Below are 18,973 nucleotides of genomic sequence, written 5' to 3' on the forward strand. Positions count from 1 at the left end.
TCGGGTTTCCTTTTCGATACAAGCGTTAGTGACCGGTAGGTATTCAACTATAGTCGAATGGAATATTTCGACAGGATCCACTGCTGGTGCTTCCTCCACAGTAGGCAGTGGCAGGCGTGATAGCCCATCAGCATTTCCATGCTGTTTCGTGCCCTTATATTCAATCTCATAGTGGTGCGCCCCTAGAAAAGTGACCATCTTTGTAGTCGTTGCGCAGTCATCACCGGAACGCCCTTCTTCGGATTAAAAATGGAGACAAGAAGCTGGTGATCAGTCAGCAAGGTCAATTTCTGCCCGTGCAGATAGTGATTGAACTTTTTCACTCCCCACACTAGGCTGAGGGCCTCCCTGTCAATCTGGGCGTAGTTACGCTCGGCTGAGGTTAGTGATCGTGACGCAAAGGCTATTGGCCTCTCTGAGCCGTCCGAGAATTTGTGCGACAGCACCGCTCCAATGCCGTAGGGTGACGCATCACATGCCAACCGAATTGGTAATGCCGGGTTGTAATGGGCCAATAACTCTTTCGATGTGATTAGTGTTTTGCTCTTCTGGAAAGCTCGTCTACACTCGTCACTCCACTTCCATGGCACCCCAGTTTGCAGTATGGTGTTCAGTGGGTGTAGTATTGTAGACAAATTTGGCAAGAACTTATGGTAGTAGTTTACCAGCCCGAGGAACGGCTTCAGTTGTGACACATTTTCCGGTGCTGGAGCCTTGACTACTGCCTCAATCTTCTCTGGGGACTTATGTAACCCCTCTTTATCGATAACGTGGCCACAATACGAGATCTGTTTTCTAAAAAACTCGCATTTGGGGCGGTTAGCTCGGAGCCCATATTCCTGCAATCTAGTGAGCACCTGCTCCAGGTTGGCAAGGTGATCACTGTCATTTTCGCCCGTGACCAGGATGTCGTCCAAATAACACTGGGTCCCTGGGATCCCTTGCAGGACTTGTTCCATTGCCCTCTGCCAAATAGCCAGAGCTGATGCTACCCCGAATACCAGCCGATTGTATTGGTAGAGACCTTTATGGGTGTTGATTGTGAGGTATTTTTTTGATGCTTCTTCTACCTCCATTTGCAGATACGCCTGGGCCAGATCAATCTTAGTGAAGCGTTTCCCTCCAGATAGCGAGGCGAAAATATCTTCAATCCGCGGAAGTGGATATTGTACGGTGTGAAGGACCGGGTTCACTGTTACCTTAAAGTCCCACAGATGCGAACCTTCCTTGGTTCCCCAGGCGTGCTGCTCAACGACTTTTTCATCACAGGGACGATGGGTGTAGCCCACTCACTCCAGTCTACCTTGGACAGTACACCTGAACATTCCAGACTCTCCAGCTCTGCTTCGACGGCTGGGCGGATCACATAAGGTACCAGTCTGGCCTTAAAAATTTTGGGCTTGCGTTTTCTTCAATTTTAATCGTCGCTGTCATGCCTTTTAGTGTTCCGAGTCCTTGCTGGAACACTTCTTTCACGTCAGTTAGGATCTTTGACAGTCGCCCAGGTGTGACGTCGTCCTCCTTTTTGTCAGCCACAATCAGTGCCTGTATGGAATGCCAATCCAGTTGTATTTTCCGGATCCATTCACGTCCCAGTAATGGTGGTCCTCCATCTTGCAATACATACAGGTCTAGTTTTGGTGTTTCCTTACTGTTATATATAACGGTCACCCTTATTTTTCCTTTGGGGTAGACTTTTTGCCCCGTGTACATCTTCAAAATAATTTTTGTGTCTCTCAAGGGTATGTGTGAGAATAGCCGCTCGTAGTCCCGTCGGTTTATGACTGTTAGGGCTGATCCTGTGTCCAATTCCATCTTTACCTGGACTCCTGCTATCTTGAGAGTGACCCAAATTGTTCAGTGATCCTCCGTTGTGATCACATTATGTAGTTTCAGACAACTCAGTTCCCTGCTTTCAGAGTCGTTATCACTCTTTTGTTCATCTGAACTATTTTCTGTCATCTTATGTACCTTCTTGTACTTTTTTTTGGTAGGTTTCTTATTGCTGGTTTTCTTTCCCGACCTGCAGACTCGTGCTATGTGTCCTTCTTTTCCACACTGTCTGCACACTTTGTCTTTGAACCAGCAATCATTCTGGTCATGTGTTGTTCTGCCGCAGCGATAGCCCTTCTCTGTTCTATATGACATTTCGTTTGTGCCATATTCTTGCAGTCTCTGTCGTATCTCTGCAGCGCCCCGTGCTGCTGCTTCATATGATACTGCAATGCTGAAAGCCTTTTCCAACGTAAGGTCCTTTTCAGATAAAAGCCGTTTCTGGGTTCCTTCACTTTGAAGCCCACACACAAACTTGTCCCTTAAAGTCCCGCTCCAAACTGGCAGTGTTTCGATAGTTTGCGCAGTTCTGTTAAATAATCAGCATTGCTTTCATCCTTATGCTGGTTCCGTTTGTGAAACTTGAATCTTTCTGCTATCAGCAGCGGTGTGGGGTTTAAATGTTCCTGTAGTATCGTTACTATGTCTTCAAAACTCTTTTCCATTGGCTTCGTTGGGGTTACTAGATTTCGTAATAAACCATACGTCTTTGCACCCATTAAATTTAACAATACCGACGCTTTCTTGTCATCTGACACCTCATTTGCCTTGCATTATACCTCTATTCGTTCGACATATGTAGTCCAATCTTCGACTTCATTGTCAAACGCGGTGATACTGCCACTCTTCGGCATTTTGGGTGTGGTTTAAAATGGCGTCTCCCAATGGCTTAAAATGGCATCTCCCACGCTTTCCTTCCTCCCCCGCTGCTGCCAACGCCGCTCCTGGCGGTTCTCGTGGCAATGGCGGTGCCCTGTAGGTTTCGCGCGCTTCTCCTGCGCTGCTGCCAATGCCGCTCTCAGCGGTCCTCGTGGCAATGGCAGCGCCTCGCGGGTTTCTGCGCGTCTCTCTCTCCCTCTCTTTGATGCTGCTTGGCCCCTGAACACTGGCTGCGCCCTGTGCACTCTGCCCTCTCTCTCTCTCCCCCGTCGATGCTGCTCGGCCCTTTGCTGTGCTGCTCGGTCGGGCTCTAACCCGCCACTGTCCGGGAAGGGTCTGCGCACTACCTGTTGCCAGCCCATTTCGCTGGACCACCTCAACTGGAAAGCCAAGCCTGGATCTCGACAGCCTCCCCCGCAATTCTCGAGTCTCTGCTGGATGACTGGGCGGTTGCCCGTGGTCGACGCCCGAGTCTCTGGCCTTGACCTCCAATCCACTGATCTCCAGGAACGAATCCCCGGGAGGTGATGCAGAGTTGTAGGTAGGTTCGAACTTGCCTTGTCGCCAATGTTGTGTCTGTGTATAATAAGACACAGACTGCAGGAGAACGGTACAACAGGTGTTTACTCAACATGGCTCACACGGGAACTGATCTGTACAGATTACTACTCAGTGCTATATACAGGTGTGGTCACTGCTGGTACTGCAGTATACATGAGCTGTAAAAGATAGTTCCCCCCTTAAAGGTATAGACATTACAATTGGGACACTTTAAAATGGTTCCTGCAGTCCTCAGACAGCTTTGTGGATTCAGCCCACAGTAAGTTCTGGAAGCCGTTTCTGAGAGAACGAAACCAGACACCCACATATACATATAGATTGGATGCAGATCCAGTCAAGATCGGCCTGTAGATAAAGGCCATCTAAATGTTTAACCAGGCAAAAGGGAACAGTTTCATATTCATGAGAAGAGCATCAAGGACCCATTAAGGACATCACCAGGACATTAAAAACAATGAAGGTCATTCCAGACCAGAGATGGCCCGTTACCGGCCATCCAAGAACAGTTTAAAATATAATAACTACCCCGTTGTGCTCCCAGCCCGCCAAAATTAAAACAAAAGACTAACCTGATTTGGCGCGAGATAAGGGCTTCTGATGAGAAGTATATCTGGGAACCCAGAGGTAGAAAGAATGCATCGTGGAAAACGGGAGGAAGCCATAAATGGACCGGCCATCATCGGAGAGGAAGAAGAAGACGGTTCAAGCCGGCGTCCAGCCCCGGGGTAAAACATCGGGAGATCATTGACCAACCCTGGGCCATTGACGAAACGAGAGGCCATCGACCCACTCCGGCTCGGGAGAAGAGACAATAAAAAAACTGAAGAAATGATGGGGGCCAGCCCAAGGCTCCTCTGACCGGGGTCGAGCAAACGATCCCCGACCCCGCCGACATCCAGACCAGCCGGTGTCCAGCCGTCCCCGACCCCCACCTCAGGAGAAAGGTGTGGCGCAGTTCGCTGGGGCTCCACCGACCACGTGGAGACGGGACGCCTGAAAGGATCAAACGCAGACCTGTTTCAAAACATTGCACTTCCTAGTTGGATTGGTGAGCATGTTTCTGGCCCTTCATAATCAGATCTAGATAGGTTTAAGGGGGTGGACATTTAAGGGTATAATTAACATGAGTTGTTGTCCCTCGATGTTCCGTGTGTTTTCCCCATTTCATGATGATCTTTGTAGAGTATAATATGCCTGTATTTGCCTTAGTTAGTATTGTGTCATTATGATTTGTTTGTGTTTTCCCCTCCCATGTATCCTCTTATTTGCCTGCATTTTGATTTGTTTTACATTATGCAATAAAATTCCATTTCGTTTCATCAAACTTGGTCTATAAGGGTTTTCTCTACATTGTAGTTCCTGCCCCAAAGTCCAGAGTACAGAATCTAAGGGGCGAGTGGGTCGAACCACTCACGGTTTTACTGTGCAAGAGAGAGAGGCCTCTAGAGAGAGAAACCTCTGCGATCTAAAACCCCTTACACCTCCTTATAACAAAATAAGTAATTCTCATCTTTACCACTTGGGCATATAATCTGATGGAATAGATTACTCCACTATTGTAAAATTCACCTGATTTTCATCCCATTGAAATCAACAATACAATAAAAATCTTGATGCTTTCAGTTCTTCAAAAATACAGTGTCTTCATGTCTCTTGCAAGTCAAACTGACAACTACCATTTCCCTTTCATAGCGACACTTTTAATCCTCCTCCATTTATTAAAATCTTTGGCTTCTAACCTGAAATAGAATTCCTACATCTCCATTGTTAAACGTGTCTACAAGAAGCTTGATGACCTCTTTAATGCCAAATACTTATTTTTCTCTTGATCATTTGGAACTTATTAAAGCACAATTAATCCAAGACTTGAATATAGCTCCCATATGTGGGACTGTTCTTCCAGCACCTCTCTTACACTCCTCTCTCTGCATTTTAATTTCTCCTTTCTTTCTCTCTTTTATCAGTGTATATGGACTTTAGCAAGGCTTCTGATAAGGTACCACATGGCAGACTGGTCACGAAGTTAAAAGCCCATGGGATCAAGGGCGAAGTGTCAAGCTGGATTCAAAACTGGCTCAGAGGCAGGAAGCAGAGGGTAATGGTTGATGGGTGGCTTTGTGACAGGAAGGCTGTTTTCAGTGGGGTTCCGCAGGGCTCAGTACTAGGTCCCTTGCTTTTTGTGGTATATATCAATGATCTAGACTTGAATATAGGGGTATGATTAAGAAGTTTGCAGATGATAATAAAATCGGCTCTGTGGTTGATACTGAAGAAGGAAGCTGTAGACTGCAGGAAGATATCAATAAATTGGTCAGGTGGGCAGAACAGCGGCAAATGGAATTCAATCCAGAGAAGTGTGAGGTAATGCATTTGGGGAGGGCTAACAAGAAAAGGGGAATACACATTAAATGGTAGGACACTGAGTAGTGTAGAGGAACAAAGGGACCTTGGAGTGCATGTCCGCAGATCCCTGAAGGTAGCAGGCCAGGTAGATAAGGTGGTTAAGAAGGCATACGGAATGCTTGCCTTTATTAGCTGTGGCATAGAATACAAGAGCAGGGGGGTTATGCTTCAACTGTACAAAACACTAGTTAGGCCTTAGCTAGAGTACTGTGTGCAGTTCTGGTCACCACATTACAGGAAAGATGTGATTGCACTAGAGAGGGTGCAGAGGAGATTTACAAGGATGTTGCCGGGAGTAGAGAATCTTAGCTCTGAGGAAGACTGGGTAGGCTGGGTCTGTTTTCCTTGGAACAGAGGGGAGACCTTATCGAGGTGTATAAAATTATGAGGGGCCTAGATAAAGTGGATAGAAAGGACCTATTTCCCTTAGCAGTGGGGTCAAAAACTAGGGGGCATAGATTTAAAGTAATTGGTGGAAGGTTTAGAGGGGATTTGAGGGGAAATTTCTTCAGCCAGAGGGTTGTGGGGGTCTGGAACTCACTGCCTGAAAGGCTGGTAGAGGCAGGAACCCTAACCACATTTAAAAAGTACTTGGATGTGCACTTGGGATGCTGTAACCTGCAGGGCTACGTACCAAGAGCTGGGAAGTGGGATTAGGCTGGATAGCTCTTTGTTGGCTGGCGCGGACACAATGGGCCGAAATGGCCTCCTTCCGTGCTGTAACTTTCTATTCTATGATTCTACTGTGGTCAATGCTCCTCTGAACTTTCCTGTATTATTTCTCCTAAGCTCCAAATGTGCTGTCTTATGTGCTCTTCCACATCCCTAAAGCCCCAATGTACTGAAATAAAAGGCTCATTGCATTAACTCTACCTTACTCAAAAACCGTGGAACTCTTTACTTCCCCTATGGGTTGATTTTTCCTCAGGGCGGGTATTGTGCGGTCGGGGTGGGAGGCAAGCCACCTTGATGTCTCTTTTTGGACGCCTCTTCACCCTTTCTTCTAGGGCCTTGTATACAACAAGAGGATCCATGTGGAAGAACAGACCTTGGGTGAGGACACTCCCTCTGAGGATGCACCATCAGGCACACTACCCCTACTGGGCGGGGGAGAGAACTTGACCAACTGAAATACACATTCAAATTTTAAAGTTGACTGCTCTAAAGAAATAAGAAAGCCCTTCTTTCCACAACGATTTTTTGGAAAGCGGGCCTTTGTGTCACAGGGCCTGTAAACCAGATGAGGAATTAGGACAAATCAGTCGACACTTTAAGCTCCAGTCAAATGTTTTCTATTGTTTTATTTGGCAAACTAGAATTGACACTAAGCAGAAGCCACTGTACAAGGTTAGAATTTCCATTTTATTCATCCTCTCCTATAAACACTGGCACATTTTTATGTCTGTGCTTTGTTCTCATATGAGAACATTTAGTGTTAAGCTTCTGTAGAGTGTAAGGTTAGAAAAAAAATTGCAGCAAAACCACTTATATGTAAATCCAATAAATGTAAAATGCATTACGGAGACTGAGCCTATAAATAGTTTTACAAGTAAAAATAAAGTAAGAATAAATGTGATACATCCATATAACTTTCAAAACTCTAGTATGATGGGAATAGGTTACAAAAGCAGTGAATCTGTTACTTCCTCATTTTTTGTACTTCTCTGCCTAGCAACTGACTTATGAATGAAATTATAAGAGATCACGGCCTAGAAATTAATCTCGGGCAGTGGCACAAAGCGGGTGGGATTGGATCGGCCGCCTGTTAGACGCCGAGCCTGATATTCAGTTTTATTGCAGTCAATGGAACTGAAAGCCAGGCGCTGCGTATAACGGGCAGCCGATTCGATACCGCCCACTTTGCACCACCGCCGGGGACGAATTTCTGGGCCCAATAGTTTATTTACACGCAACGGGAGCTTGGCGGTTCTCCCACGGCCTGGTGGTAATGGCAGCGTCTGGCGTGTTACACTGGACTGGAGGCTTACAGGCTGGACGGTCTTAGGTGTGACTCCCTGTTGGTGCACTGTTCACAGAAGAAGACTAGCCACTTGCATGAGGTAGTGGAGGGGGCCCAGGACCCCTCCAACAATACCCAGCAGAACAATCAGCACACTCAAGAGAGGGGGTGGGGGGGGGGGAAGCACGTGGGAAAATCCCTCCAAAATGGAGCAAAAATAAAACAAGAACAAATGTTAGAGCAACAAAGAGGAGCAATGATATAATGGGCTCTGGATTCCTTGTACTGCTGCCAATGTGGTCAAATATGGCGGACAGACATCAGAAGTTTCCTTGTTTTTGACACTTCTTCATCTGGTAACTAAATTGTAAGCAATATAATGAATCCACAATTTATTTACACCTGATAAAAGGCTCTGGATGGATGTGTGTACTGTGTAAAGTGTGGAGACCTTAATGGCACTAATGAACCTAAACTGTGGATCACCTCAACACCACAACACTTAGATGTAATGTGTTTCCAAAGGTCTCGGGCCCCTCTATTTATTTGTGGTTTGCTCTGTTTATTTCTAAACCTGGTCCACCTGCAGGTGGAAGCCTGATGCCAATGTCAGACTTGTTGTGTGCTTGTGCAGTGAGGTGTGGCTGGGGCTGTGTGCAATGGTGTAATTAGATCTGAATGCAAGTCATGTTCTGAACCCACTGGGACCCGAATTAGGTTTGTTAATCAGTGAATACTTCAATTCAGACATTGTTTCTGTTAAGTTGCACTACCCATGGTCAATAAGCCAAAATGTCCCATGCATTTTTTGTTATTTTACCAAATGCTTTCTGCTGGCCAATAATTATCTCTCAACCAACATAAAAAAAGCAGATGATCTGGTCATTATCACATTACTGTTTGTGGGACCTTGCTGTGCGAAAATTGGCTGCCATGTTTCCTACATTACAACAGCGACTACATTTCAAAAGTACTTTACTGGCTGTAAAGTGCTTTGGGACGTCCTGAGGTTGTGAAAGGTGCTATATAAATGCAAGTACCTTCTTTATTTTTGCGTTGTGTTCTTTGATTGAATTACTGTTTCTGTGGCTACTGCCAAGGAATAGTGGGATAGCTTCATGTTGGTGATCCATTTATCTGATTTCTGCCCAAGTTCTTTTGTGTAATTGAAACTGTTGTGTCTCCTCTGCACACCTGCGTTCTGTCAAGTTTCCTCCGCGCATGGTCAGTAGAGGTAGGTGCTTCTTTATGAAGCATTATTACATTGTCAATTGAGGAGGGTGTGCATGGTCCTTTTGCACTAGTAAATGGAAGGGGCGATGAGAACTTGGAGCCAGGCCTTTACCCATGCTCTCGAGCGTATGTGAAACCGCTCGGTTGCAGAAAAGGTGTTATAAAGCCTTATAAAGTGATGGGTAAGAATGATCACTGTTTGGGTTTGTGAGTGCAGACCATCTGAATCCAAGTCCAAATTGGTTTAAACGCTGACTTGCTAAATGAATTTCTTCTCCATCCTCACCTATTACATGAAACAGTGCTCCGGAGCAATCACGGAAAAGTGAACAGTTTATTACCAGTTAAAAATAAATCCTTTAGCTCTCAAGTGGTTAATGTTTCAGTACTGGTTAGTAAGAGCCTGACCTAACTAAAAAAAACTGATTGGAGGGGCGAGATGGGGGATAATGAAACATAAAGATGTAGAAAGGAGACAACCTGCCTGCTAAAAGCTGACGAAGCATTCTGACTGATAGAGTCCTCTTAATTGCTAATAATTCTACCCTCCTTCATTATAGTTTGTACCTTTGCCCTCTGATTCAATTACCAGTTACTGAGAAGTACAAGAAAGACAATCAGTTTGCCACAATCTGACTATTGTTTAGTCTAGAGTTGTCACGTGCCTGAACATGTCTATGTGACCATTTTACTGGCCAAATTCTTCTGATAAATTGACTTCATCTGTTTATTCTTGGTATTGTTCAGCAAAGTGACCTTGGAAAGAATACAGGGCAACCTTGTTAGCTAGTCTCTCATCTTTTTAAAAGGTTTCAATTTTTAAAGCCACACGCTGCTGTTTCCCACCAACATGTTACCTATTTCTGTCAGGAACGGATGGGAAATTGGCCTGCCGGCACGGATTAAGCAAAAAGAACGATCCCCGTGCCTGAACGGGTAGGCCCGAGCCACACCCGATATTAGGCCTCAAGCCTTATTTACATGAGGCCGGCAGCTCGCTGGCGAAGAGGTTCCAATTTTGGGCTGCTGTATCCCAGGAGAGGGGGAGATGCGATCGGGAGGGAGGGGGCAACCGGGAGGGGCAGAGGAGGGGGGAAGTGATCGGGAGGGAGTAGGGTCATCAGCCCTCCAGGACTGTCCTGGAATTAAAGATAAATCTCCTGCGAGCAACCCAGGAGAAAAATCATAGGGGCATTAAAATAAATGTGTTTTCTTTCATTGAACACTTTTGTTTTATTAGTTATGAAACTATTTGAGGTGGGGAAAAGGGGCTGTTTGACTGTCACACTTCTCTTAATCATAAGCAAAATCATAGTCAAATTTCACACATGCAATTGATATGGCTCAAATTCACATTCATGAAGCAGTAAAGAACCATAATGTGCTATAGGACATAACACATAGCAACTAAAAATGAAAACTAGTAAACACTAAATTGCAAGAATAACTTCCAATCAAAAATTGGCCATCCAGCAACAGCGACCAATAGCAAGAAGCAGAAGGAGAGCCAATCGAATCGCTCCGAATGCAGCTTTGAAAGTCTATTTGATCACCGTCTTGCTTTACAGACACGTGGGCCCTGATATTTATGGGGCGAGCAGGGAAGGTGCGGGGGAGGCCAAAAACGGCCAAAGAAACCAGCAAGGCTGGGGACATGGAAGTCCTGCTGAACTAATTGACAGGACCTCATTAACATATCTTATTTTCATTTCCCGCCCGGCAGCCGCCCAAATGGATGGCCTGACTGGCGGGCAGCAGGGAACACCAACGGCAGGAGGCCACAGCCGGGGACCCTTGGGTACGGTCCTCAGCAGTCAGGAGGGGGGTAGAGGCCTGCGATCGGGAGGGCTGGGGTTGAGGGGGGGGAGGCTGGCGATCGGGGTTGGGAGAGGCTGAAGGCTTTCTTGAGGGCCGGGGGAGGCGGGGAGCAATCCTGCTGCTCCTGGCCCACAAGGAGTGTCGAAACAGCCACTTTACCTTGTGGAGCCGACAGCTCCGCCATCCCTTTCACTCCCGGGTTTCCCGACCCCTGGGAAACCCTTGCAGCAAGTCATTTTTAAATCGGGCTCCCAATTGCACGGTAGGAGCCCGATTTAAATATGTTAGTTAAGTGTCCCGCCTCTCCATGGCAGGTCACTCGGACGTCCCGATATCTGCCGCCGTAATAAAGGTGGTGAGCGAGTGCGCAGCCTGCTGGGGACACATTCCCTGTATTTAACTCTTTAACCCACCCTCCACCCTCTCCCGCCCGTCATGGACGGGTTAATATCGAGGCCATAGAGAAACACAGAAGCAGTTCTCTCAGTCAATCAAGTTTTCCTTCATTAAACTGAACACATATGGCTAGCAATAATGGGGCTGAAATTATTCTCCCAGGCATTGATAGTGTAGCATTTTGGCAGGAACAGAAGGAATGGAAAACTAAGACAAAGTCAATGTGCCAGATTTCTGCTTGCCCCAGGGTTTCTGCTGAGCATGTGCTGGGGACATTATCTGTTCTGCTCGAGGGTGGGCCTTTGCTGCCCTGGCTTTGGCAGGACATCATTACAAGTGCCATTGAAAGGTCAATCCAGTCGGCACACACAGCCACCAGGCGCAGTCTTAAAGTTGTGCAGCCTGACCAATTGGTGGGAGTTCACAGCGATCAGTTTGTTCGCCATTTTAGCACTGCTTTATAGTTTGTATTTTAAGTTGACGGTAAAAAAAGACCCAACATTGCAGCTCATTTCAAACTAGCTAAAGGGAACCAATGAAAGGTGCAATCCAAAAAGGCCAGCTATGTGACCCCGAGAAATTAATCTGGTTATTATCACATTGCTGTTTGTGGGAGCTTGCTGTGCGCAAATTGGCTGCCGCGTTTCCTACATTACAACAACGACTACTCTTCAAAACAGTACTTCATTGGCTGTAAAGTGCTTTGGGATGTCCGGTGGTCGTGAAAGGCGCTATCTAAATGCAAGTCTTTCTTTCTTTCTTGGGCCACTGCCTCCCCAACCTCTCCCACCCGCGCTCGCGACCTCCTCCCAGGACTTGCTTTGCCGTCAGCTGAGCATCTTCCAGGGCACCTGGCCCGAAACCAGGGAGCTGCATTGCGGCGCTTGTTTGGGTCGGGCAGCTCGCCGGTTCTAATTAAATGAGGCTCCGGGCCTCCAAATGGCTCCGGCCTCATTGCTGCCAGAACAGGATGGTGGCCTTCACTTTCCGCCTGTCTACCGCCCAAAAGTTAAAGTCTACTTCAGTAGGCCCTCAGTAGGCCTCAATGGAGAGCTGCAGAGAGCTCCAATGAGGCCCCAGGAAATACCCCTAAAAGTCCAACAGACAAAGATAGTTAATCCTGAGGGGAGCTCGATTATTTTTGTGACATTGGCAATCGGCTCCTTTAGGGGCTTATGATGTTTCGACTCCCCTTTGTCTTCAAGGCACCTCAGGCCTGTCAAGGACAGTTTGGGAAAGTCACCACTGAAGCACTTTTGCAGGTATCAGCAGCTCTGCTAATGGCGAGGGGGGTGGCGGGCTGGGGGGTGGCGGGGGGTGGTGGGGGTGGTGGGGTGATGGTGGGGAGGTGGTGGCGGCAAGTGGGGGCGGTTCTGTGTCTTCTGGGATTGGCCAACTCCACCGCACTTGTCTCAGTTGAGTAGGCCGAACAGAATTTCAGCCCCTCGGTGTCTGCAGCCCCCCACCACCCCCGCCCTCCAGAAGCTATCTTGGCAGAGTATTACCGGACCTGTATGTTGTTGTTCCAGGACTTGAGTGTATTTAAACTTCCGTAAAAAAGAGTGACATTTCCCCTTTACATTCAATACCAGGAGCTACTGCTGCTAATTCCCCATTCAGAGTTAAAATCTTTTTTTTTTAAACTTTTGAAATCTGGAATTAAAGCAGAAAATGGTGAAAGCACGCAGCATTTTTTTCTGAAACTTGACAGGTCTGACGAAGGATTTTCACCCGAATCATCAAGCTCTCTTTTCTCTTTTCGGATGCTGATGAGCCTGCCGTGCATTTCCTACCATCGCTGTTCTTAATTCCCCTCAGGAACACTGTCCTTGTTCGCCTCCGATATTGAGGTGGCCGTATTTTAGCGGTGGCAGCCATTTTGCTGCTTTGTTACAAGTCAGTTAAAATGGATGATGCAGACCAAGCTCTGCATTTACAATGTCAGGCAGGACTGCAAAATACTTCCACCACCTGCCCGCCCCCCTCCCACACCCCCCAGCAGAACACAAAACAAAAATGAAAAAAAAAAAAAATCCCTTTTTCTCTGTAACTTTATCAATTCATAATATGGGATTTTGGCTGGCAGTGCAATCTCAGGCCCTCAGAGTCATTACAAGGAAGATTAATTCCTAGCATGTTTGTAAATATAATTTGTTCCTCCCAGTCCGAAGGCCTGAGTTAAGCACTTTAGGTATCGGGCTGCTGCGCTAACATCTGTTAGAGACCAGGGAGCTCAACACAGGGAGCGAACCAAACCATCGGACTCCATACACGCCGGTTAATTGCAGTCTTGGCAGGTAGCTAGGTTTACAAATCTTTTGTAGAAACTAATATCTCTGCTCCACACCATTTTCCTCTGAGCATACCTATTAACAGCTCAGAGGCCATCTGAGTTTCCTTTTCAAGTTTTGCCACTAGCTGTGTGGCTTGTTCAGCTTCTACAAGATGTTGCTAGAAACTTGCTGCTGGCAAAATAGTTCACGCGAGAGAAACAAAAAAATATTTAAAATTTTTCATATTGGTTAAAAATGGAACGTTTCACCTGCTGGCATGACTCAGCCTGAAAGCAAAAAATGCCGTAGAATTAATAATTAGTAATTTATATCTACCCAGACAGTACACCTAGCCTAAAACAATCTTCATCAACTGATTTTCCCTGCCCACTCCAATTTTTCTTCCCCCTCTTTTGAATGCTCCGATCCATCCTGGGGCTCCAGTCCCATAAGTGCCAGCGACCCCTCAGCACATTGCTCGCTGTGAGTCCTTGCAGTACAAGTCCTAACTAAAAATGGCACCTTTACCGGAGCAAAACGCCCCACGGTGCCTCATGGAGGGTAACAAGGAGCAGGTACCAGCCCCCTTGTAGGACGGGTCAGGAGAGCTGAATGAAAGCTTGATTGAAGAGAAGGTTTTGCAAGGTGGGGAGGGTGTTGGGGATTTGGGGAGGGAGTCGGGCTGAGGCAACAGAAGGTGCCACCACTGACGGCGGAACGGAGGGAGGAAGAAAATGCAAAAGGAAAAGAAAGAAAGCACTTGTATTTATGTCGTGATTTTCATGACCTCAGCAGGTCCCAAAGCGCTTTACAGCCGACTAAGTACTTTTGACGTGTGGTCACTGTTGTGATGTAGGTAAAAGGGGCTGTGATCCAAGGACCAGAGAATGTAGGAACAGAGAAAGTTGCAAAGGTTGTGGAAGGATTTGTAAACATGGACAGGTATTTTAAATTCCTTCTGCTGAGGGAGCAGTAAATAATATGGCCGGAATCTTTACCTTGGAGTCAGGTTGCGTGCGTGCGGGCCACGTAGCGGGTCGGGAACCTGAAGATTTGAACAGCGCGTTCGGCACTGCACGTTTAACTCAATGGCCCCAATTAAAACAGTTATGCGTGTTTCCCAGCCCAATTAAATGGAGTGGGTCTGATGACATCACCGATTACTTATTTTCAGGGTGGATATTTAAAGCAGCCTTGCACACATCTCATTTGAAGGTTGATGTAGGAGTGCTTAAGGTGGTTTCCAGAGGTCTCAATAACGCAATAAAACTGATAAAACTGTGAGTCATGGAGACAAGGCAGAGGTCAGCACCAAGATTCACTAATGCCTCTCTGGAAGTTCTGGTGCAGGCAGTAAGAGCACGCATGGAGGTCCTGTACCCTGGCGATCAACAAAAACGACCACCCAAAGACACAAAAAGGGCATGGCTGGAGATCCCAGATGTAAGGCTCGCAAAATTATACAGATTCCCCCAAAGTAAGAAAAGAAGAGATATTGGACTGTTTGAAATAGTATTGGGCCAAAGGGGACCTAAAAACAAAACCCCAGGAAGATTTGGCTAGTTTAAAAGGCATGTTCAGGCCTGTGGGAAAAAACTGCAACAAAAGGAATGGGTTGGACAGCGGGACAGACAGTTTGGGTATTGGAAAGGCCAGATCGTCTGAGAATGTTCTGGGCCATCCCAGTCATTCTACATAAAGACAATAAGCCCACGGAAAAGACTGTTCCCGCCAAAACCTACAGGGCCACCAAGAACATGAATAATACAATACATGCCATTAGTCAACAAAAGAGACCCTGGCCCCCAGCAGGAGAAAACAATCAAACAACAGTTTAAAACCACTCAGAAAGATTTCCAAAAGCACTTTGCACATTTAAACTGATTTCGAAGCAATCCCGAAACCAGTTAAAGGCCAATTAAAAATAGATGGGACCAGCCCCGAAACTCAATGAGAATTTAAACCTATTAAAATTAACGAGCCTGCCAAAATTAACAATGGAGGAGGTTTGGCGGTCAAATAAGCCAGGCCTCAACACAGTATAATTGAGGCCTGCTTGTTCAGAAAAGACAGTTGAAATGAGCAGTTGAGAAAGAAGGCAGTTCGACAGTACAGTTCGAGTTGAGAGAGTCAGTTGAGGACACAGCTCAAGAAGGTTCAAGTTCAGTACAGGAGAGAGAAAGTACAGTTCAGAAAGTGTACTCATCATCACCGTACTTAGTCGGAGGATCAGAGACTTGAGGAAAGAAGAATGAAATGGAAGGAAAAGGAAATTGCGGCAACCAAAGGCCTTAAGAAACCAACAACTAACAATATTACCACCAACTAGGTAATATTGGGCCACCGCGACCAACAAGAATTCAACCAACAAGAAGTCGAAAATTCGCAAGTTTGTTTCCACTCTACAAGCTAGCCTGACTTACCACTGGATAAGATTTGACACAGAAGACTCTAAAAACTATACCTAACCAAAGGAAATTGGGTACTTACCCGATAAATCCAACTACGCATCCAACCGCATCAGCGGACAGGCGAAGACTGAAAACCCAATGCAGGTGCAGTCTTCCACCACGTCCAGGGTATGGCAGGCCCCAACGGCCACAACTAAAGAGAACCTCGAAATCGCGAACCTCTACAATCTGTCAAGAAAGTCGTTTGGTGAGCATTTCCTGGTCCTCTGGAATTCAACCTAGTCAGGATAGTGGGATCGGGAGGGTAAGGTAATTTTGTCTATTGTCATTCTCCGTTGCATATTCCGAAGTGTTCCCCCCTTTTAGAGTAAAAGTTTTATTGTATTGTATATTTTCCTGTCTCAAAATAAAAACCTCAATTATTTTGACTAACTCAGGTGTCTGTTGCAATTTCATTACAACCCCCAAATAAGTCCAAAGTCTAGAACCAAGGGAGTGGGAGCGATTCGAACCGCTCAGGGAGTCAGAGGCAAAGCTGACCACACACACCACCCCTTACACGGAGGAGGTCAGCAGCAGGGATGTGGTGAGGAGGACGTGGATCCAGTGCCAGAAAAAATTCAATGATCTCATGTGGCTAGGAAAGGTGAGTGCAATGCCACACTCACCTACATCTCGCTGTGCCTGTCACCCCAACCCCATCACTCTGCCTTCCCAAGCCTACTCCTGCACATCACTCCTCACACCAACCTACCTTGCAGGTCCACCCATTCCTCTCTGTCTATGTACCTACTCATATCCCTATCTGACTAAACACCACTGACACTCACCCTCATTTTAATGCAATCATAGAAAGTAACAGCACAGAAGGAGGCCATTTGGCAATGTCACAGCACTCCCTCATTTTCACCCTCTACAGATGTAGCCTTGAGGAGGAACTACTTCACTCAGAGGGTGGTAGGTCCATGGAATATGCTGCCCCAAAAAGCTGTAGAAGCTACATCATTACATAAATTTAAAACAGAAATAGACAGTTTCCTAGAAGTAAAGGGAATTAAGGGTTACGGGGAGCGAGCAGGAATTTGGACATGAGTCTAGGTTCGGATCGGACATGGCCCTGGGGTAGTGGAGCGGGCCCAGGGGCTGTGTAGCCTGATCCTGCTCCTATTTCGTGTGTCTAATTCTGTCAGATTCAAGAGATGGTTCTGTGATAGTAGATTGGCGGTTAGGATCAGATCAGCCATGATCTTATTGAGTGGCGGAGCAGGCTCGAGGGGCCGATTGACCTACTCCTGCTCCTATTTCTTATGTTCTTATGTTCTTATCCATTCCTTACACTCATTCCATCACTCTCACTCAAAGTTCTCTTCTTTCCTTCCTTGCAGGAGAAGAGAACCCACAACAAAAGGGAGAGGCAGAGAACTGGAGGTGGCTCTCCAGTCTTGAGTCATTTGACCTGAGCAGAGGAGGAGGCCCTTGAGATCTCTGTAGTTGCTGAGCTGCTGGCGGTGGGAGATGGAGCGAGGGGGACCTCCCAGCAACCTGGTGACGGAATTAAATACCATACAGCCACATGGCATACAGCTGTCACTCATATGGTGACTGATGTCAGCAGCCAGTGAAATGTCATCATGTGCATAATGGTAACGTTACCCATTTTTATTATAACACTTCTAATTCATCTCTTTACTCTCCCACAGGTCCATCAAGTGCCCCCCCCCCACCCCCCGCACTGTCCAGCTGCAGGAGGAAGATGACTCCTCAGAGGAAGCTCCATTCTCTAAGGATGCACCGTCAGCAGACCCATGCACAGCCAGCACCAGTGCAGATACGTACACATCGGTGGGTGCTGTGCGGGATATTGTAGTGTTGTCATCCGGTGTCTCTCACATCACAAGAGAGCAAGAGCAGATGATATTGACAGGGACATTAGTGGAGACTCCTTGCGGAGGGCGCAGGACGCTCCAAGCTCTGCTGAGCTGCATGCAGATGCTGAGCCTTGGGGGCCATCCAGAAAGTGGGTGATCTTAGAGGGGCTGCAACAATTGCATGAGCCTCTGGCAGCTTTTTGCAGCTGCGATGTGTGCAAATGTACAGAGAATGGAGGAGTCCATCTTCAACATGAGCACGACTATCTCGCAGAATGTGCTGTTACATGGAACGGATGGTCACCTGCATAGAGCAGCAAATGTGCCAGTACAACGAGAACATGCTTGCTGTGGACAACAGATGGCAGATGCTCATTGAACTCATCTCGAGGAGGGATATAAACTTAGACTTGGGCATTCATCGCCCCAGCTGTCCAGCTCCTTGCTCGCAGGGAAGTGCGGGTGGCCCATGAGAGGGATGATGTTGAGAGGGGACATGGAAGTGACGGCTCTTCTCAAGGTGTTCCCACTTCTCCCCTGTTGCCTCCCCCTCAGTCAGAGCCCCACATGCTTCCTCGGATCCCAATGGCTGAGTCTGCCCCTGCACAGTTGCAGGAGGAGCAGTCTTTGGCGGGGCCCTCACAGGCTCCAAAACGCAGAGGACATCCGCCAAAAGTGTCAAAGCAGCCGCAGCAGAGAAATGAGCAGCCTGTCTCAACCTCTGCTGAAGCCACAGGGGTTGCACCTCATAGAAGCTCTCAGAAAAGAAAAAAGACACAATCCTAGATGCATAAGGGTGTATGAAAAAACGTTAGTGATAAGTTTCAGTTCTATTTATGATGCACATAAATTTATTTCTTTGCACCAGTTTCCGGTCTTGTCCATTTTTGCCTGCTATCTGGGAAGTGGCCTTGTCCATTGGAGTGAATGGTGAGACAATAGTTAACCTTGAGCTCTGGGGGTTTGGGTGAGAGGAATGGTTTGGTCAGTGTAGGGCTGCTTTGTGGTGCTGTTGGGGGTGGTGGGGGGCACACTTAGTGCAGCATGCGGTGCACTGGAGCATGTTAAGTAAATCTGACCATTATGAGGCCATCTCGGGCCTCCTGGCAGCATTGTGCACCACTGCTGGTGCCATCTCCACCTCAGGGTTCCTCCTCCTCCTCGTCTTCCACCTGTTCCTCCTCCTCTGAAGAGGCTGTGCGCTCTGTGCCTTGCTCCTCCTACAGCTCCAATCCTCGCTGCTGTGCTCTGTTGTGCAGTGCGCAGCAAACAACGATGATTCTGGAGACCCTAGCTGGTGTGTACTGAAGGTCTCCTCCAGATCTGTCAAGACATCTG

The sequence above is a fragment of the Somniosus microcephalus genome, chromosome 12 (genome assembly GCF_052327205.1).
Source record: "Somniosus microcephalus isolate GS21.2 chromosome 12, FLI_Smic_1.0, whole genome shotgun sequence".
In the NCBI taxonomy this organism is placed as follows: domain Eukaryota; kingdom Metazoa; phylum Chordata; class Chondrichthyes; order Squaliformes; family Somniosidae; genus Somniosus; species Somniosus microcephalus.